Source organism: Triturus cristatus, chromosome 4_1 (assembly GCF_964204655.1).
Source record: "Triturus cristatus chromosome 4_1, aTriCri1.1, whole genome shotgun sequence".
Taxonomy (NCBI): Eukaryota; Metazoa; Chordata; class Amphibia; order Caudata; family Salamandridae; genus Triturus; species Triturus cristatus.
The window spans coordinates 561,234,466-561,262,091 of record NC_140585.1 but is presented as its reverse complement, the minus strand read 5'-3'; the positions used below and the strand labels follow the sequence as shown (position 1 = coordinate 561,262,091).

Sequence of the window (27,626 nt, the reverse complement as noted above, 5' to 3'; positions counted from 1 at the left end):
GAGAAGTTCACATAAATGATTGGATAACTGAAAAACACCTTCTATGAGATTAACCTGAAAGGAACCCCACAGTAACTAGATAAACGCATAACATGACATATGGGTGTGTTCTAAAAATTAGTTTTATGTATTGAATATATGTATTCCATTATACATGAATGTATTTACTCTTGTTGCTATTGCTAAGGCTTATTGTATGATTAATTAAAATAGTTACTCTCAATACCGCCACTTTTTGGTTAGCGGAGTCAGTATTACCTTTTGGTGTACACATAGTGACCTACGCCGATGACACGCAACTTGTGGTGGGGCTTAATCCAGCTGATAATTCCCCTCCTAGCCTTCGCCCTTGCCTGGAAGAAATTGCCAAATGGATGAATGACCCCTTCCTGAAATTGAACGGGGAAAAATGCAAGATCATGATCCTGGGAATTGGTCTCCCCTTGACCTAAATAGAATATGGTCGACTACTCTGGGCCCCGTCCCTATCTCTAAGACTCAGGCACGTAATACGGCAGCCACGTGCTATGGCATCCTGAAAATGCTTCGAAAAGTCCTCCCTCTTCTCCCATTCCAGGCAAAAAAAAATCATGGCTCAAGCTCTAATCCTGTCACGGCTGGATTATGGGAATGCCCTTTATTTGGGTGCTGCAATTGCGACCTTCTCCAAACTTCAGATTATACAAAACTGGGCAGCCAGACTTCATCTGGGTACTCCTAAACATCAATCAGTAAAACCTGCTTTGAACTCTCTCCACTGGCTTCCCATTAGGGAGAGAGTTAACTTCAAGGTGCTGTGCATCGTTCATAAGTCATTAGCCAGAAAAGGCCCTGCCATCAACCACACCACCATCTAGCCCTATCGGGCTAACAGACGTCTTCGTTCAGATGACATGAACTTGGTTACTGTCCCCAGGATTAAAAAAGCCAGAAGTGGGGGCCGGCTATTCTCATATAATGCGGCCAGGCTTTGGATCTCCCTTCCACTCCACCTACGAAAGGAACCTAATCATTTGGCCTTCCGCAAATTGTTAAAGACCAGACTATTCCCTTAGTCTGGGGCTGGTTTCCTTATTATCTGCTACTACCAGCACTGAGATGCCTTCGGGTAGCCATGCGCTCTATAAATGCATTTTCATTTCATTTCATTTCATATGCTTGATAAACTTAGACAAAAGCATGTGTACCATATAATACAGCTATCTTATTAAAAATATGGGTAGCTATAGTTATTTTTGACCATTAGTGCACTTAAAAGATACCAAAATGGCCCAGGTATCCTTCTTGAGGTCCAAATTACATACAACTAAGGATCAAGGAACTTGAAATTCAGTTTATGTTCACTTTATATGTCATTGTGACATTCACACTTCATTTACAATTTCATATATATTTCTCTAATACACTTTTTCATTAACATAGTAGCATTCTGACATAACCCAATGCATCTACAGAATTTGGTACATAGTATGTGAGAAAAGAAGTGCCACGAACAAAGGGCAGCGTGCTTAATTTGCATTTAGCTATGATAGAATACTATTCTAGCATTAAAAACAATGTATTGGAAGCGTATAGGACACTTCACCCTCATCATACATGACTGTATAGTGTTACACTTTTCAGAAAAGCTCAGGATGAGCCCATCTTTCACTAATAAGATTCTGGTGAACAAGCAGTGGTGTAATAAAAACTTGAGGGGGCCCCCTGCAAAGTATATGGAGGGCCCACCCGTACCCAGTCAGGAGCTCTCAGGCCAGGGGCCCGCTAACCATGCACAGTACAAGAGGGGGCCCCTTGGAGCTCAGGGGCCTTCCTGCATCACAGGCGCTGAAGGGCCTAATGTTATGCTACTGTGAACAAGGCCCGATGAAGGATCATGCCACCCAGTGTGGGTGAGCGGTACCACCCTTTTATATGAAAAAAACTCTTTTATTAAAAACCCGTAGCAAGGAGAAAAAAGCTTCCTTAAGCCGACCATCTGTAAAGGAGAGGAAATGACAAAAAATAGGTAATAATCATTTCAACTGGCTTTACAAGAGAGTCCTCCAGCCTCTTGTTTGTTTGACACAATAAGGTGATGCAAATGGAGGTTTGCACCAAAATCAATATTACAAGTGAAAACCTAGTGAAATGTGCATGAAGAAAGGAGGCCCTAGAGAGGCAAAATATTAAGCAGTCAGATACTGCATGTCATACCTCCTTCTGACCCCCACAACAAACAAAAAATTAGCCATTAATAGTAACTCGGGGAAATAGCACATGTTGCAACATCAGTATCTCACTGGCTGGTATTACCACGTCAAAACAGTTAAATAGTAATTGAGAAATATTAAATGTGTAGCAGGGACACACCAGTTGCTCGATTTATGAATTTTGGGAAGAGACACCCCTACCTCTTTTGTCGCATCAGGGTCGAATACTTTGCATGTTAATGAGAGCATTAACTTCCCACTTTACTGGCCTCCCTTTACTTTCATTTGTTATTGAAAATAAGACTCGCTCAACAATAAAGCAAAGCAGTGTGTGTTCCTATTCTTGCACACACCCTTTCTACTGGAAAGAGAGATTGTCTGATAAACTGCATATCATAGTTTTCCAGCTTTTGTTTCACATTATCAACTGCACTGGCCAAGTTAGATTGTAACCATGTGCATGACCAACAAACAGAAGTTTGTGTTTTTATCAGAAGAATTCAAAGGAGGCATGGATTTCCAAGTAATGCTAAAGGGGAACATGATCTGAGGAGTGCAAGGCAGGAAAGCAGCATGGTAGGAAAGACAATGAAAACACAAGATGCGTGTAAGTATGTGAAAGAGAAGGCTGATGAGGCACCGTCCAGCTTATTAATCAAGCGTCGGTAAATTTGCCTATATATATATATATATATTCACTTAAAAAACCATAGGTTTCACACATGTTATAGTTAGCTGGACATTTCACTCGTAAAAAACCATCGAAATTCCCCCGTTATAGTTAGTTCAGATAACTATAAATCGCGCGATCGCAATCCACTGCTGATGACGTCACATATTACATCACTCATGACATGGTCAGAGACATCACTCATGACATCACTGATGACATCATCCTTGTGATAGAGTGGCGGTCGCGCGAGTTATAGTTATCTGAACTAACTATAACGGGGGAATTTCAATGGTTTTTTACGAGTGAAATGTCCAGCTAACTATAACATGTGTGAAACCTTTGGTTTTTTAAGTGAATTTGCAAGGTTTTTTAAATGCTAATTCCTAACAATAACGTGTGTGAAACCTATGGTTTTTTAAGTGAATTTGTAAGGTTTTTTAAATGCTAATTTATTTATGTATTATTATATTTTTATATATTTATTTTACAATAAACTACCTATGTATATAGTTATAGATTGACTGTATCCTGTAATATGGAATGGCTCAGCTCTTTTTTTTTAATTTGGATAAAGTTGAACAGCATAGTTAATATCTTCAATAAACTTATAAACAGTTTAAAATGTTGTTTTTTTAAAAAGTTTTTTTCACGGTGTGCACACCGTGCGCGCACAGTGCTCGCACCCCGCGATTTTTTGAAAAAAAAATAAAATGTTTTTTTCACCCTTCGGGGTCCTTCAGGGGCCCCCTGACAAAGGCTAGGGGGTCAGGAACTCTCTACCCTGCCCCCTTTTCACATTCTCCACCTTTTTTTTTCACTGCCACACACAAAATGGCGTCCGACACTTCCTGATTTCGACCGATTCGAATGTTGACTGACATCTAACCACCAATCAGAATTACGCTTGCGCACGGCACCGTACGCGCGTGGTGCGCGCACGGTGCGCGCACGGTGCGCGCCATTAGATATTTATGTACTTTTAACTGAAATTTTCTCAGAAACTACTGAACAGATTGACACCATATATGCAAAAGGCACATCCCTGACCTGAGGACTACCTCTTTGCCAAATTTTAAGTAATTCTGTTCAGCCGTTCGGGCTGTACCTTCGACTAAAGGTCCTACAGGAAAATGCATGGGGAAAACGTGTTTTGGGGCCCCCCTTTTTCGCAGCCCCTGCTTGACGAATCACCCCGAGACTTTCAGGGTTGGAGCTGAGCGGAGCGCCCCATTAGTTTTGAAAATTTCGCGAGGATTCGTCAACCGACGCCAAAGTTATTCAAAATAAAATTTTCAGATTTCCTATGGGAACTCGGTCCTAACTATAACTATCTACTGGCGACCGCCAGTAGATAATGTGTGTATGTATGTGTATACATATATATATATATATATATATATATATATATATATATATATATATATATATATATATATATATATATATATATATATACATATTACCTACTGGCGGTCGCCAGTAGGTAGTTATAGTTAGGACCCTGTTTCCATAGGAAATCCGCAACATTCTATTTGGAATAACTTTGGCGCCGGTCGACGAATCCTCGCGAAATTTTCAAAATAGGTGGGGCGCTACGCTCCGCTCCTACCCTGAAAGTCTCGGGGGGATTCGTCAAGCAGGGGCCGAGAAAAAAGGGGGGTCCCAAAATGCGTTTTCCCCATGCATTTTTCCATAGGACCTTTAGACACAGCTACAGCCCGAACGGCTGAACAGAATTACTTGAAATTTGGCAGAGAGGTAGCCATAAGGTCAAGGAAGTGCCTTTTGCAGGTCTGGTGTAAATCTGTTCAGTATTTCCTGAGAAAATAGCATTTAAAAGCATATATATATGTGGGCGGAGCCTAACCACACATCTCATCCTGAGATCTGATTGGCTGTCAGCACTTCATCCAAGAAGTGTTGGCAGCCATCTTGGGACCAATATACATGATAGCACCTCATTAAAAAGCATTGCAGTTAATAGAAGGTTTTAAGACTTTAGTTACATTATAAATCATTTGTTGATGGTACCATACTCATTTTAGGAATTGTGGTATGTTCTAAGGTGATTTCACCATGTGAAAATGCCTTCTGCTGGGATATCATGATTGAGAGAAAAATATTTTCTCATGCTTTTACCACAGAGGTTTGGAAGGTGATCTATAGGCTAAACTGAGAGCTTATTTTATGTAAATTCACATTATCTTTCTCAGTCATGTGAGAATGAAGTCTGACATTCTCAGTAAAACATGTACATCCAACAAGGGCAGAGACTGTCAGTTGATTCCTTTGTGTTCTACTGCAGCTTCCCAGAGTGTTCCAAAGAACTACTAGAGCGCTAACAGTCCTACTTATGATAAACGTATGGCACACCTGAAGCCATCTTGCTTGGATTAAAGTGGTAACTCTTAAAACATTTAATTTAAAAAGGAACACAATGAGGGGGTTCATTTTTCCATAAAAAGTATGATTAGTGCTGCAGAAAGAAAAATTAGGGCACATTTTGAGTGACTTCTCAAATCCTCTTCTATTTCATTAAAAAATTCTGACATGCAGACTGAAACATGCACTTTCAATACCAGCAGCAGTTTTCCCTGGTGAGCAGTAGCTTTACTGCAGTGATCTAATGAGCAAAAAGAGTGCTAACATTCTGAATTTATGGCAAATGTGTGACACATCTGAATGCCTTCTTGATGGAATCAAAGTAAAAAACTGAAAGTATTTCCTACTGAGGAGACTGCAGTAAATGAGGAAATTAGGAAACTTCATAACAAATAAGTCTCCCAAGATGGCCACCAGAGACAAAAGAGCCCAAATGTAGCCCAAATATCACCCAGATGTAGCCCAAGTATAGCCCAATGACAGAATGTCCCAGAATGTTCTTAAAAACAACTAGAGCGCTTACTGTCTTCATTATGACAAAAGTATGGCACACCTGAAGCCATCTTGATTGGAATAAACTGGTAACACTTAAAACATTTAATTTAAAAAGGAACACAATGAGGAGGTTCATTTTGCCATAGAAATTATGATTAATGCTGAAGAAAGAAAATGAGGGCACATTTTGAGTGACTTCTCAAATCCTCTTCTATTTCATTAAAAAATTCTGACATGCAGACTGAAACATGCACTTTTAATACCAGGAGCAGACTTCCATGGTGCAGTAGTTTTACTACAGTGATCTAATGAGCAACTAGAGTGCTAACATTCAGAATTTATGGCAAATGTGTGACATATCTGAATACCTTCATGATGGAATCAAAGTAAAAAACTGAAAGCATTTCCTACTGAGGAGACTGCAGTACATGAGGAAATTAGGAAACTTCATAACAAATAAATCTCCCAAGATGGCCACCGGAGACAAAAGAGCCCAAATGTAGCCCAAAATCACCCAGATGTAGCCCAAATATAGCCCAATGACAGAAGTGTGCAAAACACTTATTATTTTGTGTTTTTGCAGTGTTATATAGTGCAGACTTGTCAGGTATTGGAGTGCTTTACATGAGCATTGGTTACATCACACAAGAACAAATTCATTTTGGTTGTAGACATGGGGAGACTAAGTGATTTGACCAGAATCACAGAATGTCGAGCTGAAGCAGAAACTTCAACCTGGTTCCCCAGTTGCAAAGTCTGCAGTTCTGGAAGTAACACCACATCCTCTCCCCTAAGTGCAACATTTAATCAAGTGGTCAACTGGATAAAAAAACATAAAGATAACAAATAATTTAAAAGTGCTTTGTCGCTATTTGAAAACTCAGAAAATATGTCCTTATTTTAGTCTTTTAGAGCACTAACCATAATTTTGATGCCAATAAGACCCTCTCATATATGTAATTTCTAAAGGAAATGCTCTAGGTATTACAGTTTTGATTACATCAAGATGATGTCAGGCGTTCCACACTTTTGTAATAAATATAGAATGTTAGCAATCTAGTTGTTCATTAGGATACTGTTGAGAGGCAGAGGCCAGGGGCACGGACTCTGAAAATTGAAGGCAGGTAGGAGGGTGCAAAGGCAACAATTTAACCACACTGAGCAGGCAGGAAGGGCCGTGGAAGCACAACAGACTATGGAGGGCAGTGGAAAGGGGGGCAGGGGCAACAAACCAACAATACAGGACTTGCAAGAGAGGCTGTTGGAGGGAAGATCTATTACGGGTCAAGGAAGCTAGGGGCGGTCCCCAGATCCCCGGGAGCCACCACAGAACTGAGCAGGAGAGTGAGTCAGGGACAAAAGGGGCACCTTAATTTGAGCCGGGGTGCCTAGGAACGCTTGCTCCAAAAATGAAGAAAACAGACATATGAGACATGGAATTGGAGGCAGAATACAATGGCAGTTTAATGAGAAGATGCAACTTCAAAGAAACCGCAGAATAGAGACATAAAGTACAAAATACAGAATCCAGATAATCATACAGCTGTCATAATATTCTCTGTATCTCAATTAATGTACTGACAGAGAGAGAGAGAAAACACATCTATAAATGCATCATGAGAAACAAGTTACACCAAGGAAAATGTTACCTAGGAACACTCACGTTTATTTTTAGAGCAAGCATTCCTGCAATTACAATACAAAATCTTTTAAATGCAAAAGTAAAGAGAACAATGGTTAAACATAACATGACATTTCATATAGGTAAAATAGAATAAGATACTTCAAGCAAAGCAGAGCAAGACATTTTAAGCAAAGGAAGACAAGAGCTCCCAGCTCTTGGGGAAAACCTGCACTGCCTGTTAACCTACATACAGACGGCGAGGTAGTCCGTCGATATCTGTGGGTGCTCCCTTTTTATATCATTTTGTGGGCTCCTTTGCACGCTACATCTACCTACGTATGCTACCCAAAAGCTTCGTCTGCAGATTTTACCAGACATTTCGTCATTTACCCACTTAATGCTGACAATGGACTGGGTGAAAAGGTCAGTCTCTCAGGCCAATCGCTTATCGTAAGTTCCATAGAGCAAGCAGAAAATAATGGGTATTGTACGGGAATTCAATATATTCATGTATAAAATCTCCTCAGTTCTCCTAACTTGACGCTCTGCAGTTGCCACTTCCTTAAAAGCCGGAAACCTGCCCAGGAAGCAAGTACCAGTCCAGGATGCAGCCTACTGTATGTCGACAGCTTCAGGGGGATGTTGAACTTTGATACCGAGCACGGAGCACTCGGGTAGGGTGGGGGCTACTAGTTTGGATCAGAAGGCCTCGCAGACCTGCCTTCAGACTGCTATACACTAAAATTGCAGAGCTATGGTCAATTTAACAAAGAGGCCTACATATTGAACAGAAGGGCCTACACAGGGGTTTTATGCTGGCTGAGTGGTAAGGATGTCTCAGGATAATTATATAGCAACACAGGACCCGCTGGTCAATTTAATACGGCCTACAAATGCAGCTGGCAGGGCAAGGACAAGGGTCTCATACTTCAGGTGTGGACAGAACGGGCCAGGGGCCCCCTGTGATACAAAACCTACCCTCCTTCAAGGCTGTGGCAATGTAATAGACCATTGTGGGCAGAAGGAAGAGGCAATGGTAGTACAACCATACATGCCAACAGACCCGATTCAGCCAGGAAACGTCCAATGTTTTTAAGCTCAAATGGGCTTTATTTGATCTGTCTCCTGTCTACAATATCCTCTTTTTCAATGTAACTCAAAGGGGAAAATCAATACCCCAGTTTTTTTTCAAAATCTCCCTCTTACCAAGTTCAAAATGTTCGCAAGTATGGTACATTGGATCATGGAAGGAAATGGGATAGGGACATGGACTTGGATAACAGAGGACAGGAGGGACATGGAGAGGTGCACCAAACTGACCCTGCAGGGCAGGCATCAGGGTTTGCAGCAGCACAATACACCACACAGGGCATGCAGGACGGGAGTGCAGCACAACAATCCATAGAAAGCAAGAGGGAGGGGACAGGACCATGCACATGGACAACAGAGAACAGAGGGGCAAGAGGCAATGGTAGCTAGCTGACCATAATGGACAGACAGGAGAGAAAGCTGCAGCATAACAGACCATAAAGGGCAGGAGGGACGGATCAGGGGCATTACAATGGAACAGACAAGCCAGGAGGGAGGGAGTAGGGCTGGGGGCAAGGGGGCAGGGCAGGAGCAGCAAGATAGCCATGGAGGTCAGGCAGGATGGCCACTAGAAGCAAGACACACCATGAAGAGCAACAGTGAGACTGTGATTGCATACACACAGACCATGGAGGGAAGGTGGGAGGGGGTCAGGGGCAGCTAACTGACCACACAGGGAAGGTGGGAGGGGCCATGGCAGCACAGAAGACCATGCATGGCAAGTGGGAGGGTTAGTGGCAGCACAATGGCTATGATGGGCAAGAAGGAGGGTGGAGGGGCATGCACAAAGGACAATGGAGGATAGAAGGGAGGGTCAGGACCTGTGCACAGACAAGAAAGTTCAGGGGAAGGAACCTCACAACAGACCACACGGGGCAGGCAGGAGGAGCAGTTGCAGCACAACAGACCAGGGAGGGCAGAAGGGTGTGGCAGTACAATGGACCATGTAGGACAGGAGGAAGAGGATAGGGGCATGGCATGTGGACAGGCAGGGTGGAGGTGGCAGGGACAGGTTACAGTCATCTGACAATGCTAGGCAGGTGGGAGGGGAGTGGCAGCTCAACAGAACACTCAGAGTAGATAGGAGTGGCAGGTCCATGGGACATGGTGGGCAAAAAGGATGGAGCAGGGGCATGCACAAAGACATCGGAGGGCAGGGGGAAGGAGAATAGGGGCAGCAAGCTAAGCACAGAGTTTAAGCAGGAGGTCAATGATGGGGCATAGAATTGGGCAATGGAGGGCAGGAGGAGTGGACTGGTACATCATACTAAATTGAGGGCAGTGGCAGCACATCAGACCATGCATGGCAGGAGGGAGGAGGCTAGTCCATGGATTCACACAACAGAGGATAGGGAGGAAGGGGATGGGGCAGCAAGCTAACTGTTCAGAGAAGGCGGGTATTAGGAACTTTATTGTTTTTAAAACATTGTGTCTGTGCGAACTACTTAAAATATGAACAAGTATGCAGCATAATCTCACTTTTATTCAGGAAGAAGAGGACGTTTGTGACTGTGACTCCGGGCTCACTTGGCAGAAACACCCCCTGACCCTCCACCCCCTATCGCAAAATGTAATGCCCGTGAAAAGGGTAGGTGAACACAGTGTTATATAGAACATAGTCCTGAGAGCACGATTGAAAATGAAAACTAGATATAGTGTATGGTATAAACTATGCACCAAAAAGTGTGATATAAGATGAACCGGGCGTGAAATATAATATGCAATACATTGTGCGCAATGACAGATTCATTGGAGAGCGCGAGATAGCACAGGCACTAGCGCGTGCTATGCGATATGCGCCTTGGAGTGTAATATGCACAGGGCAGTGTTGTGTAACCTAACTAGTCTCTAAAGTTGTAATATAAAATATGTGCTGGGGAGTGTAACGTTGCATATGCACTGTGACAAAGATATGGATCCCAGATTGTAATATGTATGGCATAGCACTGTGCGTTATAACATAGGCATCGAGAAAGGCACGTTAGATGGGGCAATATAACCCGTGCGAAGACAAGTGTGGCATGACATATTCACGGGGTGGTGTTACAGTGCACATGGGCTAGAGAGTGTCATAGCATATGCACTAGCTAGTGGAATACAACACAGAGGTGTGTGGCACTCGGCAGGCAATGGTGGGTGTAACACAGCATTGGGCTCTGTCAGGAGCACGCTGTGACTCTCAAGTGATGTTCGTCCCCTTTCCAGAGAGTAAACTAAAAAGTATTACACATCCGGCAGTGGATGTGTGTTTTATTAACCGTGAGGGGGGTTTCTTGCATAGTTTTGGTCGAATTTTTGTCGAATCCCCTTTGAATGGCTTGGTGTGCATGTGTATTAAATGTGCCCGTCAATAGCTACCCATGTTTGTATAAATAAACGACAAGGGTGTCTACCAGGATTAGGCACGGTAGGGCATCAGACATGTCAGAGCTTCACTAGTGGTGTAAATACATTCCACGTGGATTCATTGCATGCATAGTCGCCTTTTAATGAATATCACGCAAATCGTCATGGTGATAGGTACGTACGGTTTGTCCAGCATGTCCTAGGTGTGTCTATGAATATATATTTTTTAAAAATAATAAAAAACAGTGGCCGGCCCTGGGGATTGGGGTCAAAAAAATATAATTAGGAGACTGGCCCTGGGGGATGGGGTCATCAGGGCCAATAAATTAGAATAAGAAGGGGAACCAAACAGCCCCCCTTCTTAAAAAACTAAAATAAATAAAAGACTGGCATCGTGCCGGAGGCCATGCCCCCTCCGTGCAGCACTCTGCAAACGCGCCCCCAACAGGCATCTCCAGTATGCGCCAGGGAGCTGCGCTGCAGCCAGGTGTTCTGAGGCCAAGCCCCTTTTTACACCTCTCTGCAACGCAGCTCTGTGGCGCTTACTGGAGGTACCTAGTGGTCTAGTTTGACCCTAGGGACCCTTAGGATTCAAGGGGACTTAATCTCTCAACTTAGAACAGCCACAGGGCGCGTTTACACAGTGGTGAAGGGAGGGGACGGGGCCTGAGGTGACGTGTGCAAACACGCACTATGGCACGTTTTAAATTGGGGATATAATTTCCCTTCAATACTGAGGGTCCCTGGGGGCTAACTAGCCCACCAAGTGCTTCCAGTAAGCGCCACTGAGCTGCATTGCAGAGAGGTGGTCCAGGCCGTGCCACTTTTTACACCTCTCTGCAACGCAGCTCTGTGGCACTTACTGGAGGTACCTAGTGGGCTAGTTGGACCCTAGGGACCCTCAGGATTCAAATGAACTTAATCTCCCAACTAAAAATGGACACAGGGCGTGTTTACACAGTGGTGAATGGAGGGGACGGGGCCTGAGTTAACGTGTGCAAAAACGCCCTGTGGCCTGTTTTAAGAGGTAGTTTTAATCCCCATGCCCTATTATATACTAGGGGCTTACAGAGGAGGTCATGCTAATCACAGGGGGACCCCAACGCATAATGTTCCCTAGTGTATGTAGGTGTTTTCACTGTATTCTAAGTGTCTTTTAACATAGCACTGGCTCTAGGACTGGTTAGTCAGACTCAGTTACCACCAGTATCCGTCTGAAAAAGTTGAGGGTACAGGATGATTTTGCAACAAGGCTTCTTTCTGCTCTTCTTTTTGTTCTTTCTGCACGTTATCCTTCTTCCTGCACTTATCTTCGTATTTGAGGACTTCTGTTGCTTCTTTCTGCACTTCTTTTGTTTCTTTCTGTGCATTTTTTCTTCTTTCTTCACATGTCCTATCTCTGTAGGCATAGTTAGAAATTAGCATTTAAAAAACCTTTGAAATTCACAGAAAAAACCATAGGTTTCAGGCACGTTATAGTTAGGAATTAGCATTTAAAAAACCTCAGAAATTCACTGAAAAAACCATAGGTTTCAGGGGTGTTATAGTTAGCTGGACTTTTCACTTGTACAAAACCATTGAAATTCCCCCGTTATAGTTAGTTCAGCTAACTATAACTCGCGCGCCCGCAATGCACTGCTGATGACGTCACATATTACATCACTCATGACATGGTCAGTGACATCACTCATGACATCACTGATGACATCTCAAATGACATCACTGATGACATCACTGATGACATCATCCTTGTGATAGAGTGGCAGACCTCCTCTCACCCTAATATAACCTTTGATACACACATTCAAAAATAGAGACTAAAATTTTCAAAACAATGGACATACCAATACCAGTTACAACAACCTCTTCAGTAATTCTAAGATCCACATAAACATCCACTCATTCACCAACAGTCCTATACAGTCACTCATACATGTACTCACTCATCATATGTACTCATACACCTATACATCCTGTTACACAATGCCACTCATCCATAGAGTTACTCACACACATAGTCACTCATGCTAATAAAGAATCAAACATACATTTACTTGCATATACAGTTATACACACACCACCATACTTACTTCTACGGAAACTTACACATACTTAGTCTTTTAAACAATCACTTATAGAAACACATACTTATTCATACAGGAACTCTTTCAATCTCTCACTCTCACATATACTCACATATATACACCAATAGTCACATATACTAATCATAAAGACACTATTGAGACAGTCATTCACTCACTAACACACCCATACACACACTCATCCACCCATACAGTCCTGCACACATGCTGTGTTCAACCCATACAAACAGTGAGTCACTCATTCATGCACCTATGCACTACGTAATACCCCCCACCGAACCATGCAGACACTCAGACTGATACTCAAAAAAACAACTAATAACCTATATAGACACCCATTTAGCTACTCACCAACCCATGCAGCCACTTATACACAAAGTGAGAGACTGATACAGATATTTACATATTTAAACATTACTCACTAAGCCATGTATTCACTATGATACACTTAATCAGTCAGTTACACAATCAATTTTTCAAAAACAAATCATCCATTTAGACACTTATATACCCATTTATTCTTCCATCGACCTTGAGATATACATATATAAAACATATTTAATTTTCAGAAAAACACACATTCACTGGATGATGTCATCAGTGATGTCATCAGTGATGTCATTTGAGATGTCATCAGTGATGTCATGAGTGATGTCACTGACCATGTCATGAGTGATGTAATATGTGACGTCATCAGCAGTGCATTGCGGGCGCGCGAGTTATAGTTAGCTGAACTAACTATAACGGGGGAATTTCAATGGTTTTGTACAAGTGAAAAGTCCAGCTAACTATAACACCCCTGAAACCTATGGTTTTTTCAGTGAATATATATATATATATATATATATCTATGTATATATACATAGATATATATATATATATATTGAAGTGTTGGCTGCCAATTAGAGCCAAGCTTGTGCTTGTGTAGTTTGGTCCCGTGCGAATAATAATGCCACCCATTTGGGCAAATGATAATGCCGAACTAAGGAACTTACATGACCACAATGCACCTTTCTGACTTTTAAAGCTCATGAAGAAGTAAGCTAATGAAACGCGTCAGCAAGAGTCAGGTGTTTGTAATTAGCTCTGACCGCGCATGCCCGTACCAATAAAGGCTGTTGTGGAAAAGCTACTTACTCTCGAGTGCTGCTCAATTTTGGATATTTCCATATTTCCCCATGGAGCTTCATTTATTGGCGTCCGTCCTGCTGCTGAGCTTGCACCACCCCTGGTGAGGGGGCCACGGAGCTCCTAGAGATGGAGAGTTTGCCGAGTGGGGAGTAAGCATGGATTGAGGACGTGCGTGATCGGAGGGGCTCATGCGGAGCCTTCATAAATCACTGGATTAAGTGGATTAAGGGTGCATCCATCTAGGATGAAAAACGGACTGTGAATCCTTAAGGCTACGTGCGAATAGTAATGCAGCCCATTTGGGCAAACGATAATGCCGAACTAAGGAACTTACATGACCACAATGCACCTTTCTGGCTTTTAAAGCCCATGAAGAAGTAAGCTAACGAAACGGGTCGGCGAGAGTCAGGTGTTTGTAATTAGCTCTGACCGCGCATGCCCGTACCAATAAAGGCTGTTGGGGAAAAGCTACTTACTCTCGAATGCTGCTCAATTTTGGATATTTCCCCATGGAGCTTGATGTATTGGCGTCCGTCCTGCTGCTGAGCGTGCACCACCTCTGGTGAGGGGTCCACGGAGCTCCTAGAGTTGGAGAGTTCACTGAGTGGGGAGTAAGCATGGATTGAGGACGTGCGTGATCGGAGGGGCTCATGCGGAGCCTTCATAAATCACTGGATTAAGGGTGCATCCATCTAGGATAGAAAACGGACTGTGAATCCTTAAGGCTACGTGCGAATAATAATGCAGCCCATTTGGGCAAACGATAATGCCGAACTAAGGAACTTGCATGACCACAATGCACCTTTCTGACTTTTAAAGGCCATGAAGAAGTAAGCTAACGAAACGCGTCGGCGAGAGTCAGGTGTTTGTAATTAGCTCTGACCGCGCATGCCCGTACCAATAAAGGCTGTTGGGGAAAAGCTACTTACTCTCGAGTGCTGCTCAATTTTGGATATTTCCCCATGGAGCTTGATGTATTGGCGGCCGTCCTGCTGTTGAGCTTGCACCACCCCTGGTGAGGGGTCCACGGAGCTCCTAGAGTTGGAGAGTTCGCTGAGTGGGGAGTAAGCGTGGATTGAGGACGTGCGTGATCGAAGGGGCTCATGCGGAGCCTTCATAAATCACTGGATTAAGGGTGCATCCATCTAGGATGAAAAACGGACTGTGAATCCTTAAGGCTACGTGCGATTAATAATGCAGCCCATTTGGGCAAACGATAATGCTGAACTAAGGAACTTACATGACCACAATGCACCTTTCTGACTTTTAAAGCCCATGAAGAAGTAAGCTAACGAAACGCGTCGGCGAGAGTCAGGTGTTTATAATTAGCTCTGACCGCGCATGCCCGTACCAATAAAGGCTATTGGGGAAAAGCTACTTACTCTCGAGTGCTGCTCAATTTTGGATATTTCCCCATAGAGCTTGATGTATTGGCGGCCGTCCTGCCGCTGAGCTTGCACCACCCCTGGTGAGGAGGCCACGGAGCTCCCAGAGATGGAGAGTTCACTGAGTGGGGAGTAAGCGCGGATTGAGGACGTGCGTGATCGAAGGGGCTCATGCGGAGCCTTCATAAATCACTGGATTAAGGGTGCATCCATCTAGGATGAAAACGGACTGTGAATCCTTAAGGCTACGTGCGAATAATAATGCAGCCCATTTGGGCAAACGATAATGCCGAACTAAGGAACTTACATGATCACAATGCACCTTTCTGACTTTTAAAGCCCATGAAGAAGTAAGCTAACGAAACGCGTCGGTGAGAGTCAGGTGTTTGTAATTAGCTCTGACCGCGCATGCCCGTATCAATAAAGGCAGTTGGGGAAAAGTTACTTACTCTCGAGTGCTGCTCAATATTGGATATTTCCCCATGGAGCTTGATGTATTGGCGTCCGTCCTGCTGCTGAGCTTGCACCACCCCTGGCGAGGATGCCGCGGAGCACCTAGAGATGGAGAGTTCGCTGAGTGGGGAGTAAGCACGGATTGAGGACGTGCGTGATCGGAGGGGCTCATTCGGAGCCTTCATAAATCACTGGATTAAGGGTGCATCCATCTAGGATGAAAAACGGACTGTGAATCCTTAAGGCTACGTGCGAATAATAATGCAGCCCATTTGGGCAAACGATAATGCCGAACTAAGTAACTTACATGACCACAATGCACCTTTCTGACTTTTAAAGCCCATGAAGAAGTAAGCTAACGAAACGCGTCGGGGAGAGTCAGGTGTTTGTAATTAGCTCTGACCGCGCATGCCCATACCAATAAAGGCTGTTGGGGAAAAGCTACTTACTCTTGAGTGCTGCTAAATTTTGGATATTTCCCCATGGAGCTTGATGTATTGGCGGCTGTCCTGCCGCTGAGCTTGCACCACCCCTGGTGAGGGGTCCACGGAGCTCCTAGAGATGGAGAGTTCGCTGAGTGGGGAGTAAGCACGGATTGAGGACGTGCGTGATCGGAGGGGCTCATGCCGAGCCTTCATAAATCACTGGATTAAGGATGCAGTCCCCATGGAGCTTGAGATATATATATGTATATATTGCAAAGAAATTCTCCCCACAGTTCCACTCGGAAAGAAGACGAGCCACACCGGTCTTGCTGGAAATCATAGATTTATTTACACGAGGGGGCAGAAGACGCGTTTCGGCTGTCAAGCAGCCTTGGTCACATGACCTCTATAGTGAACCAGGAAGTATATAAACAAATCCGTGTTGAGCACGTCACAGCGTACGGGGAATGAAAGTGAAAATAGACTTAATCAATCATGGCATTCAGAAATACATTCGTGTCGCAATTAATATAAATTGTATTAAATACAGGAAAATATTGTTGCCCTATAATGAGCATTTTAATCAATTCATAACTAACACAACCTGAGAAACCTGTGAATGTTTATGTCATTTTTTAATTTGTTACGAATCACATGATAATATTAGTGACTATGGTCAGTGCAAAGGTAAAAATATTCTGCAAATGAATTGAATGGTGATTGGTGTGCTGGCGCATTAGCGGTCTAGTACCAAGATAAGTTTGTCCGTGATTGGCACTATGGGCCCGATTCACAGAACTAACTTAAGACAAAATCGTAAACTTACTACCATTTTCCTATTCACAGAAGGTACTTAGTCATTTTGGTATTCACAGAAGACACTTACTCACTTCGGTATTCACAGAAGTTAGGAGTCCTAACTTTAGGACTCCTAAATGCCTTCTGTGAATACCGAAAGTCTTAAAATTAGGATTTTTATCAGTTTAGGAGTCCTAAAGCTAGGAGTCCTCACTTTACTACTACTAAATTGAGAAAAATCCTAATTTTAAGACTTTCGGTATTCACAGAAGGCATTTAGGAGTCCTAAAGTTAGGAGTCCAAACTTTACTACTACTAAATTGAGAAAAATCCTAATTTTAAGACTTTCGGTATTCACAGAAGGCATTTAGGAGTCCTAAAGTTAGGAGTCCTAACTATACTACTACTAAACTGAGAAAAATCCTAATTTTAAGACTTTTGGTATTCACAGAAGGCATTTAGGAGTCCTAAAGTTAGGACTCCTAACTTCTGTGAATACCGAAATGAGTAAGTGCCTTCTGTGAATACCAAAATGAGTAAGTGCCTTCAGTGAATATCAAAATGGTGGTAAGTTTAGGATTTTGTCTTAAGTTAGTTCTGTGAATCGGGCCCTATGTGTCCACGTCAGTTGACTACGAGTGCAGAATAAAGGTATAGTACCCTTGTATTTGCATTTGTGATATATTTCCAGTGAGGAATGTGCTCATACCAAGAACTTTATCAATACGCCATATCCGTGACGATTTGTAGTGCACTGGTTTATCCGTGAGCCCCCATGCTGCAGAAACAAAGAGAATAATATAACATTAGTACTTAATGTATATCTTATTATTGCAATGACCACATTACATCAAAGTAAAGCATATATGACTCAGGTTCACGTATTATCCACAATTGCGACATACTAAACACTGGAAAAGAGAAACCTTTACAAGATTGACCATGATGTGCAAAGTGGAAATAAAAACAATTTTATAGAAAAACAACCGGTTTCAAAACGGGCCAAGCCTGGCTAAAAAGCATTCAAGAAATTATAAATGCGAATACATTTCTTCATCATTATTGAGCCCTATCGGAAAAAGGCTGCCTGTCTGTAGTATGAAGCGAGATTCTAATCTCCTCAGAGACTGTATTCTGTTGCCACCCCTGGGGTGTTTGGGCACAGTGTCAAGAGCAAAATATTTCGCTTTGGTCCAGTCACTTGAGTGGTATTCCCTGAAATGTCTGGCAGTGCTGTAACTTTGATCTTGGTTGGTAATTGCTCGCCAATGCTCCAGGATACATTTCTTAACTGGAAAAGTAGTTGACCCTATGTACCATTTAGGGCAGGGACAGGTGATGACATAGACAGTGTGGTCAGTGTTGCAGTGGATCAATTTTGGAATCTTCCAAACTTTCCCTGTTTTTTGTAGGGTGACCTCTTTAACATCATCAGAGTGACTGCATGCTTTGCATTTTCTGCATCGCTTAAAGCCCTTACCCTGTTCAAGCCAGGTCCCTTTCTTGGGTTTGAGATGACTATTAACCAATAGATCTTTAAGGGATGGGTTCTTCCTGTATAAGAAAGATGGATTAGGTCCAATCCTGGCTGATAATGTGGTATCCTGTGTAAGGATATCCCACCTTTTCCTCAGAATATTTTTGAGTTGGTCTGCCTGGGTGGAAAAAGTAGTGATAAATCTGAGTGGTGCCATATCGATTGGAGTAGTTTTTTGTACTCTCGTACTTTTGAAAAGTGCCTCGGTTCTGTTGATGTTATCTGCTTTCTGTACCCCCTTTTCCAGCATTTTGTCGGTGTATCCTCTCTCCCTAAATCTAGTCAGCATATCCTTTTTAGTATTCTGATATGCCTCCTCTGTGCTGCAGTTGCGTTTAGCTCTAAGTAGTTCTCCGTAAGGGAGACTCCACCTGAAACTAGGCATGTGGCAACTAGCAGCGTGCAGGATGCTGTTTCCGGATGTTTTTTTCCTAAAGAGGGTGGTGGCTAAGGTGTTATTTGTAACGTTAAGTTTGATATCCAGAAAATCTACAGTCTGTTGGCTATGTGCCATGGTAAACCTCAGGTTCATACAGTTATCATTCAGAGCATTATAGAACAAAAACAGATCACTTTCCACACCTTCCCAAGCTCAAAATGGACCCCCAGATCAACTCCGTCTCGTCCTCCTGCTTCTACACCCTCCGCCTCCTATGTAAGACCTTCAAATGGATCCCCCTCGAACACAGAAAGACCGTCACTCACGTCCTGATAAACACCATATTCGACTACGGCAACTCACTCTACGCTGGAATAAACAAAAACCTCACCCTCAAGCTACAGAACATCCAGAACGCCGCCGCAAGACTGATCGTCGACCTGCCAAGACACTGCCACATCTCCCAGCACCTGCGCACACTCCACTGGCTCCCATCGAAGCTAGTGTCACCTTCAAGATGCTCACCCACACCCACAGGCCCTCCACGGCACCGGAAAGCCGACTCAAATTCCACGCACCCCAGAGGACCCTACGATCACCCCAGCTCTCCTACGCCGTGGTTCCCCACACCAGAAAGACCAGATCGGGAGGCCGCTCCTTCTCCTTCCTCATAGCCCGAGCCGGGAACGCCCTTCCGCTCCACCTCAGGCAGACGACATCGCTCCCCATCTTTGCAAGAAACCTCAAAACCTGGCTCTTCGTCAGACGCCCCCCTTGATAGACTGGAGCCTGCTAAGCTTCCCCCCCAGTGCCTTGAGACCCTTACGGGTGAGTAGTCACGCTTAACAAATGACTGATTGATTGATTGATTTGTTTAATACAAATAGTTGGTCTGTTTATAGAGAGTTGATATCAGCTATTAGCAAATTCATATGGATCACCCGCGATAGGTCAGCTCTTAAAATGGTGAGATCATGCCTAAACCGTGCTTCTCTTATTTAGCCCAAGATGGTGGAACCCTATTCTGAAAAAAACACATGACTCAACCACAAAAAAACTTGAGGATTTACCCGCTCAGATTAACTGTTGCTAATGTGCCTTTGTTTCAGCTGCATTTTGGTATAACTCTTTTTGTTATAGATGGTGTATTGATGTGCCTGCAGAACGCTTTGCTGCTCATGTGGCTAGGTTCCAGTTGTAGAAGTATTACAAATAATCAATAAATAATATGTACAATGCTGTATTTGATGCTCCAACAGAACAATGACATTGTGAAAACCACCCACACCTTTTTTAGCTGTAAATTGTTTTCCTGTGGATGATGCTCCCCACAAGACAACTGTGACGAGGTACTTCTGCCAGGGGTAACATCAATAAGGAATATTCAAATGCATGGGCTAAAGCCTCTGGTAATGTTCAAATCCTACCTCTGCCTCCTTTGTGGAATTGGGAGCTATTTTTCTACATACGATATTTGTTTAATAGGGTTTAAGGAAGAATGTTCCCCGGGGACCACCACCGCCCCAGGGCTAAATACTACAATGGAGGGGGGCTACGTAGGGCCCTGGGGACTGCCACCCCCTCAGGGACGGCTTTCTACCTCCTAAGGTGCCCAACCTCGGCAGGTAGCTGTTTGCTTTGGCTTAATGGGAGCTGACAGGTCCTGCTTGCATAAAGCGGAGTTTTCATCTGTTTCCTAGCACGCAAATCAGCGTGCAGGGAAACAGATAAATACACTGATCCCGCAAGCAGACAGCTGCTATTTAATGCACCTCCCTGCTTGCATCAGCGGGGAGCTGGCTGGGACTGTGGGGGCCCTGAGATTCCCCCATGGTCCCTTTGCACACTGGGAGCTTTGTGTGCACCCAGGAGACATGGTCGGGCCCCGGGGGATGGGGTCCCTAGGGCCAAAATCACCTGGGAAGGGGCTACACAGCCCCCCTCCACTATTCAATGATGGCTGGTTCCTGGGGGATGGGGTCTTCGGAGATGAAATTGGCCCAGGGAAGGGGGCTGTGCAGCCCTCCTCCCCTATTAAATACAGGTATTTTTAATGGCTGGGCCCTGGGGGATGGAGTCTGCAGGGTGGAAATCGGCCTAGGGAGGAGGGCTGCATGGCCCCCTCCCCCATTTGTTTAGGGCCAGGCCCTGGAGGATGTGGTCCCTGGGACGAAATTGGCCCAGGGCTGTGCGGTCCCCCTCACCCATTTAAATATTAGGTTGTTTTTAAAGGCCGGGCTCCAGGGAATGGGGTCCCTGGGGCCAAAATCAGACCAGAGAGAGGGGGGCCCGCATGGCTTCCTTCCCCAGTGAGTTATGGCTGGGCCCCGGCCCAGGGAAGGTGGTGGTCCTCGAGGACTGGCAGGGTCCATGTGGCCCCCGCATCCATTTATGTATAAGCCATGGGGGGGGTCCCTGGGGCATACAGACATCCATTGAGGGGGGCCATACGCCCCCTCCTTATTTTTTTTGAATTGACATGCCCCCTGGACCTGACCCATCTGAGGGCATTTTCCTAAACCAGCATGGAAGCCTGTGATTGTTTGTTTTCATTTTTGCTGTGAGAAGCACCCACTCACATACTCAGTGAGACACTCATGTGGCCACTTACCCACCCACTCAGAGATCCACACACCCACTTACAGACCCACTGACAGACTTAAAGACCCACTCACTGACCCACTCAGAGACTCATGCACTCACTCACAGACCAGTGAGAACTTACGCAGCCACTCCCAGGCTCGCTCACACATCCACTCACACACAGTGAGACACTCATGCACTCACTCACACACACACTAACTCTAAGAGGTTACAGAGTACAGTTAGGCAAAACAATTACAAACCTTAGAAATTCAGTTATAAAGCCAAAGGTTACAGGGACGTTATAGTTAGGAAATAGACTTTTTTTTAAACTGAGAAATTCACTGAAAAAACAAAGGTTTCAGGGACATCATACTTAGGCTCAGATTTCATTCATACAAAACCTGAGCTAACCATAACTTACACCCCTGCAATGTGCTGCTCATGACCTTACATATTACATCACTCATGACATGGTCAGTAACATCACTAAAATGGCATCACTGATGACATCATCCATTAAGTGTTTTTGGAAACGGATTTGGCTTAAAGATATATTCTAAGCTACAGTATAAGTTAAAAAGTTAAATTACTATTTTTTTGTACTAGTAATTAGTCATTCTATTTCTAATATATCTGATCTGAGTGGCTGTTTGATTGTCTGTATCACTGTGTGATACGCCAGCGCACCTACTACACAGGTTATAGTGATTTTGGAGGATTCCTCATTCAGTGAAGTGGGGGACTCTGTTGAGGTTTCGCCCCATTACAGGCAGGAATGCAATATCCCCCGAGGTACATTCTCCAGAATAGGGGTGGAGGGACACACGTGTATACTGTGGCAGGGAGACCCCACAGGATCTCCACATACAGATTGGCCACAGAGCAACCACCCACAAACACGCAGTGCCACTGCAGGGAGTCCAGGGCCCGTGGTCAAGATGCACATGGACTACTTAGTTGCATGTGGTACCTCCTCCAGCCTGATCTGAATGGCTGCTGACAAAGGATGAATAGACGTAGCCGCACCACACTTGATTCCATTCTTGGGAGGGGGAGTCCAAAGTAGAGGTGATGCTGAGGTTGTTTTGGCTTCTTGTGTGTCTTGGCAACACGGCTCTCCGTGAAATACCACTCAGCGTGCCCGATCCTGGCAGTGAGAGTCAAGATGGGAACATGCCGGTTCTAGGGCACACACTTTTCAAGAACTAAGGTGCTCCACACACGCTTTTTGAAGAAGACAGTAGCAACAACCAGGGCTCGCCCAGCATTGTGCTGTAGAATAAAAGCTTTTCCCAGGCGCTTGTGACTCCAGAGGCCAGGAGCAACAATCAGTGGTCACCACGTGCTGTGCTCCTGAGAGGACACTTGGGGGTGCACATGTAGACAGCAGTGGGCAGACAGACCAGCACAATAAATCCACTATCTCCTGGTAGCATCACAGTGCCTTGGCATACTAGAGTCAGGGATTAGCGGGCAGCAGGGCAAAACACAGAAAAGCAATCCAGTGAGCACTTTAGGCAACCCTGCAAGTAGCAGGGCAACAGCAAAAGAGCAGTCCAGATGAGTCCTTTGAGCAGCGCAGCAGTCCTTTTGACAGAGGCTCAGTCCCAGTTCCAAAAGTGCCCCTTGTGATTATACTCCATAATGTCTTTGATGTAGGGGGTGACTTTGCAAAGCCTTTAGTAGGGTACACTAGTCCCTTTCAATCCAGCCCTGGCTCCAGACATCAATAGGGGGCAAATCAGCCATTTGTGTGAGGGCAGGACACCGCATATACAAATGTAAGTGGATACCTGCTTGGCATTTCTAAAATAGTAGTGGCATTATTTTTCACTACCATTCTAAACATACCAAACATGACAACGCTACTCCTTTCAGATCAGGAATTACCACTTAAACATATATAAGGGAATTTTCAATGTTAGCATATGGAAGGAGCAGGCCTCACAGTAGTGGGAAGCAAATTAGGCTGTTAGTCACTATCAGGACATGCCACACAATAAACTACACAGCACTCTGCCCATAGGACTACCTACGGCCTTCCTTAGGGGTGACCTGTATGTAGTAAAAGGGGAGTTTAAGGCTTGACAAGTGGTTTTAAATGCCAAATTCAGGTGGCAGTAAACTGCACACGCAGGCCCTGCAGTGGCCTGTTACATTAGTAGGTGGCACAAGCAGTGTTGCTGGCCCACTAGTAGCATTGCTTGTGCCACCTACTGATGTAACCTTTCAAACCTGTCTTAGGCCTGCCACTGTCTCCCATAAAACACGGTATTATTAGTTTGCTCCTGCTTGGCATATTTAATTTTCTTATAAGTCTCTTGTACAGTGGTGTTCAATATACCCATATGCCAAATAGAAGCAAACCAATCATACCATGTCTTACGTGAGACAACGTATTTACTTTTTCACTGATTAGTAGTGGTAAAGTTCCCAAAGTCCTAAGCCAACAAAAAGATGGTCAGACAAATAGAAGGAAGAAGGCAAAAGGTTTGGGGATAACCCTACAAAAAGCGCCAGGTCCAACGGATGTATGACGTAACAACGCGAGTCATTACAACGCGTGCAGTTACATCGCGGTCGTTACAACGACTGCGATGTTACTACGCTATGCCATTACAATGCAAGTCTTTACATCGACTTGCGCTAGATGGCGTGCTAACATTAGAAAAGCGTAATTTACTATTCCAACTCCAGTCCACTTAACAGTAGGGAAGGTGTTGGGATAGTAAACTACACTATTTGTAATGTTAGCACGCCATCTAGCGCAAGTCGATGTAAAGACTTGCGTTGTAATGGCATCGCGTGGTTACATGCGTTCGTTGTAACGACCGTGATGTAACAGCATCGCGTTGTACTGAATGCGATGTAAACGATGTTTCCCGGTCCAACACTTGCATAATAAGAAAGGTGGAGTAACTATCCTTTTTCGTAAAACAATTTCTTATCAAATTGTGAGGGCATGGTTCCACACGAAATATTGAAATATATTCACAAACATTTCTTTATAATAAGTACTCCTTATCACTGGTTCTGTAGTGATTTCCCTTTTGGGCCTATTTTGGTTCTCCCTCATTTGTATGTATTAGCTGTTTTAGCCTGCCATTTCTATGCACAGCCACATATAATACATTGGTTTTTGTTCCATGATATTATTTTAGGAATACACTGCACATGTTATTTGTTATTCAGTGGCTCCTCTTTAGATTTAGACTGAACATCTTATACGAGGTCGAAAAACATGGTGTACTGTTTTCTTGTGAAAATCAATCAGGAGGGAGAAGGAAGAGTTTCTGATCCACTCGACTTCCTAGTTTCAAGTATTCAAAAATCAATGGGGAGTGAATCACTAGTCCCAAAGAACCAGGGTGTGCACGGACAGTATAAGGTACTGTAAAAAACCCTCAATCACGTTATACTGGGATCGATGTTAGCGGTATATCTTGGTTCTCCGCTTCGTTATATGTAACGTGACAGCATCATCATTGGGTTTTGCTGTAATGCTTTCTCCACCTGGAGAACATACCACTGGTTATATTGGTAGTGATAGTAAATGAAAAAATAGGGGAGGAGAGTGAGTCTTAGTGAGGTGATTAGTGGTGAAAAGGTTGTACTTTAAAAACCCAGAGAGCCAGTAAAAAGTTTTAATCGTACTGGATGTTGGGGGATTCGTAGGTCGTTGGTGTGCACTCAGCGGTGAGTTAGGACCCTGTGCATTCTAAAAAAGTGTCCATAAAAAGGTCGACATGTTTCAGCCCTTATTCTGCCCCGGAGGGTCCGGCGGGCTTTCATCAGGACCTGGGTGGTGAAAAAACCTGTATATTAACAAGGTCTTTATGGTGAAAAGAGTTGGGTTAGATAGTCCCAGAAAGTGACCGTTCCATTGAACCTGTTTCCCTTGATTGCGGGCAACAGCGGGTCTTGTTAGGGCGGTCGCAAGCGCTCTCTTCGGCGCCGAACTTCGGTTCTGTGCTGACTCTGCCCTCGGTGACCCGGTACTGAATACCCGCAATCAAGGGAAGAAAGCCCGCCTTACCCTCCGGGGCAGAATAAGGGCTGAAACATGTCGACCTTTTTATGGACACTTTTTTAGAATGCACAGGGTCCTAACTCACCCCTGAGTGCACACCAACGACCTACGAATCCCCCAACATCCAGTACGATTAAAACTTTTTACTGGCTCTGTGGGTTTTTAAAGTACAACCTTTTCACCACTAATCACCTCACTAAGACTCACTCTCCTCCCCTATTTTTTCATTTACTATCACTACCAATATAACCAGTGGTATGTTCTCCAGGTGGAGAAAGCATTACAGCAAAACCCAATGATGATGCTGTCACGTTACATATAACGAAGCGGAGAACCAAGATATACCGCTAACATCGATCCCAGTATAACGTGATTGAGGGTTTTTTACAGTACCTTATACTGTCCGTGCACACCCTGGTTCTTTGGGACTAGTGATTCACTCCCCATTGATTTTTGAGTACTGTTTTCTTGTGCACGGTCAACAACATCTCCTAACGCTTTTAGACATAACACGGTACCACAGATGCAGTTTTCCAACAAAGTAGTTCTTATCACATAACCATGTCATGCCTCCTTGGGGGAGAGAGGAGAATTCCAGCACAGAGACCAATCCTAGAACGGAGGCAGCAGCCTTGCATAAACTGAGTTTAAACCTATGATGCTGACTACCTAACTACAGACACGCCAGGTATAGGAGTGTGTTGCTAATCCCAGAGGTCACTAATAAATCACTGTGCTCACATTGTGATGATTGGCCTAGATAGATATATTAGTTACCATGGTTGGGTTGTTCATTGTATACAGCCTGCTAGTAATTTTGGTTATGTTGCTCAGTTATATTTGCTTACTTATGGCAGCACACCTGCTTCAAAATACACTACAATGGTTTCAATAAATATATTATAAACTTCCTTTGTGTCTTTGTTTTCTTTACTATGGGCATGCATGAGTGAGAAACAAAAGGAGATGATCTATTTCCTCAGTTCCTTTGGGGACTAGAGGTTTGTGTTCGACGTTTGCCAAAATCATCTGTTACTTTGGGAAGTTAGGAGTTTAGGTGAGGCACTGTAAGCTAGTCGGACTTGAGCATACAGGTACTGATGTGGTAGAGAGACTCAGTCCCTACATTCTGATGTCCTGTTTTCCCAAGTACAGTTTTGCTTCACTGCAGAATGCCTACGACAGTTCTTTATATGTCCCAATGGATCTGCAACTGAATTTTTCACCAATCTTAATAGGCTTTTTACTGAATTTGGCAAAATGAAAATCATAATGGACGGGAATTGGAACACAGTCCTAGATCCAATCCTAGACAGGTCGTCCTGCCTAGACCATGTTACATGTCAACGACTGAGTAATGAGCCATGGCCTACTTTCAGACCATATGTTACTGGATGCAAGCCACATTCTCTATCCTAGGGCCATGAAATTAACTTTAATATCTTGTACACTTGGCAATAAAGCTCACGTAGACTGATTCTTGCTGAGTAGAATCCTACTTTTCTAGATATTTGAATATGAAATGGCTCAATGAGGTATTTCAGACCATGTTCCTGTTAGTAATAATGGTATTTCAGACCATGTTTCTGTTAAAAAAGAATGAAAGAAATTACTTCCTTCTTCTCTAATCTCTACCACTTTAATCAGTCAATATGAAAAAGAATGAAAAGAACTTCTTAAACGCCCTCCTACTGCCAAGCCTGAGAGTGAAACTACAAGCTGATCTTGAAAATTATTTCTTTGACAGTCGAATTGCTGAAATTATTAAGTCAATGTCTATGGGGAAACTTCAGGTGGAGACAACTTTCCTCTGGAAACCTATAAAATCCCTAATGCATAGATCAGGCTTCTCCAGCAAGTAGCTCATGAGCTACTGGTAACTCTCCAGCCACCTAAAAGTAGCCACAGCCTATATAATTAGAGACTTTTGCTAAGTTGAACTAATATACGTATAAAAAAGTGTGCATTCGAGATGAAAATGTCTCTATTTTCAGAACTC

The 27,626-nt window shown here is 43.8% G+C and overlaps 1 protein-coding gene across 2 annotated transcripts in view; it reads left to right on the top strand.

Moving 5' to 3' along the window:
• The window catches only part of SEMA3C (semaphorin 3C), a 590,590-nt gene that overhangs the window by 249,843 nt on the left and 313,121 nt on the right, over window positions 1-27,626 (top strand). The window lies entirely within an intron of this gene.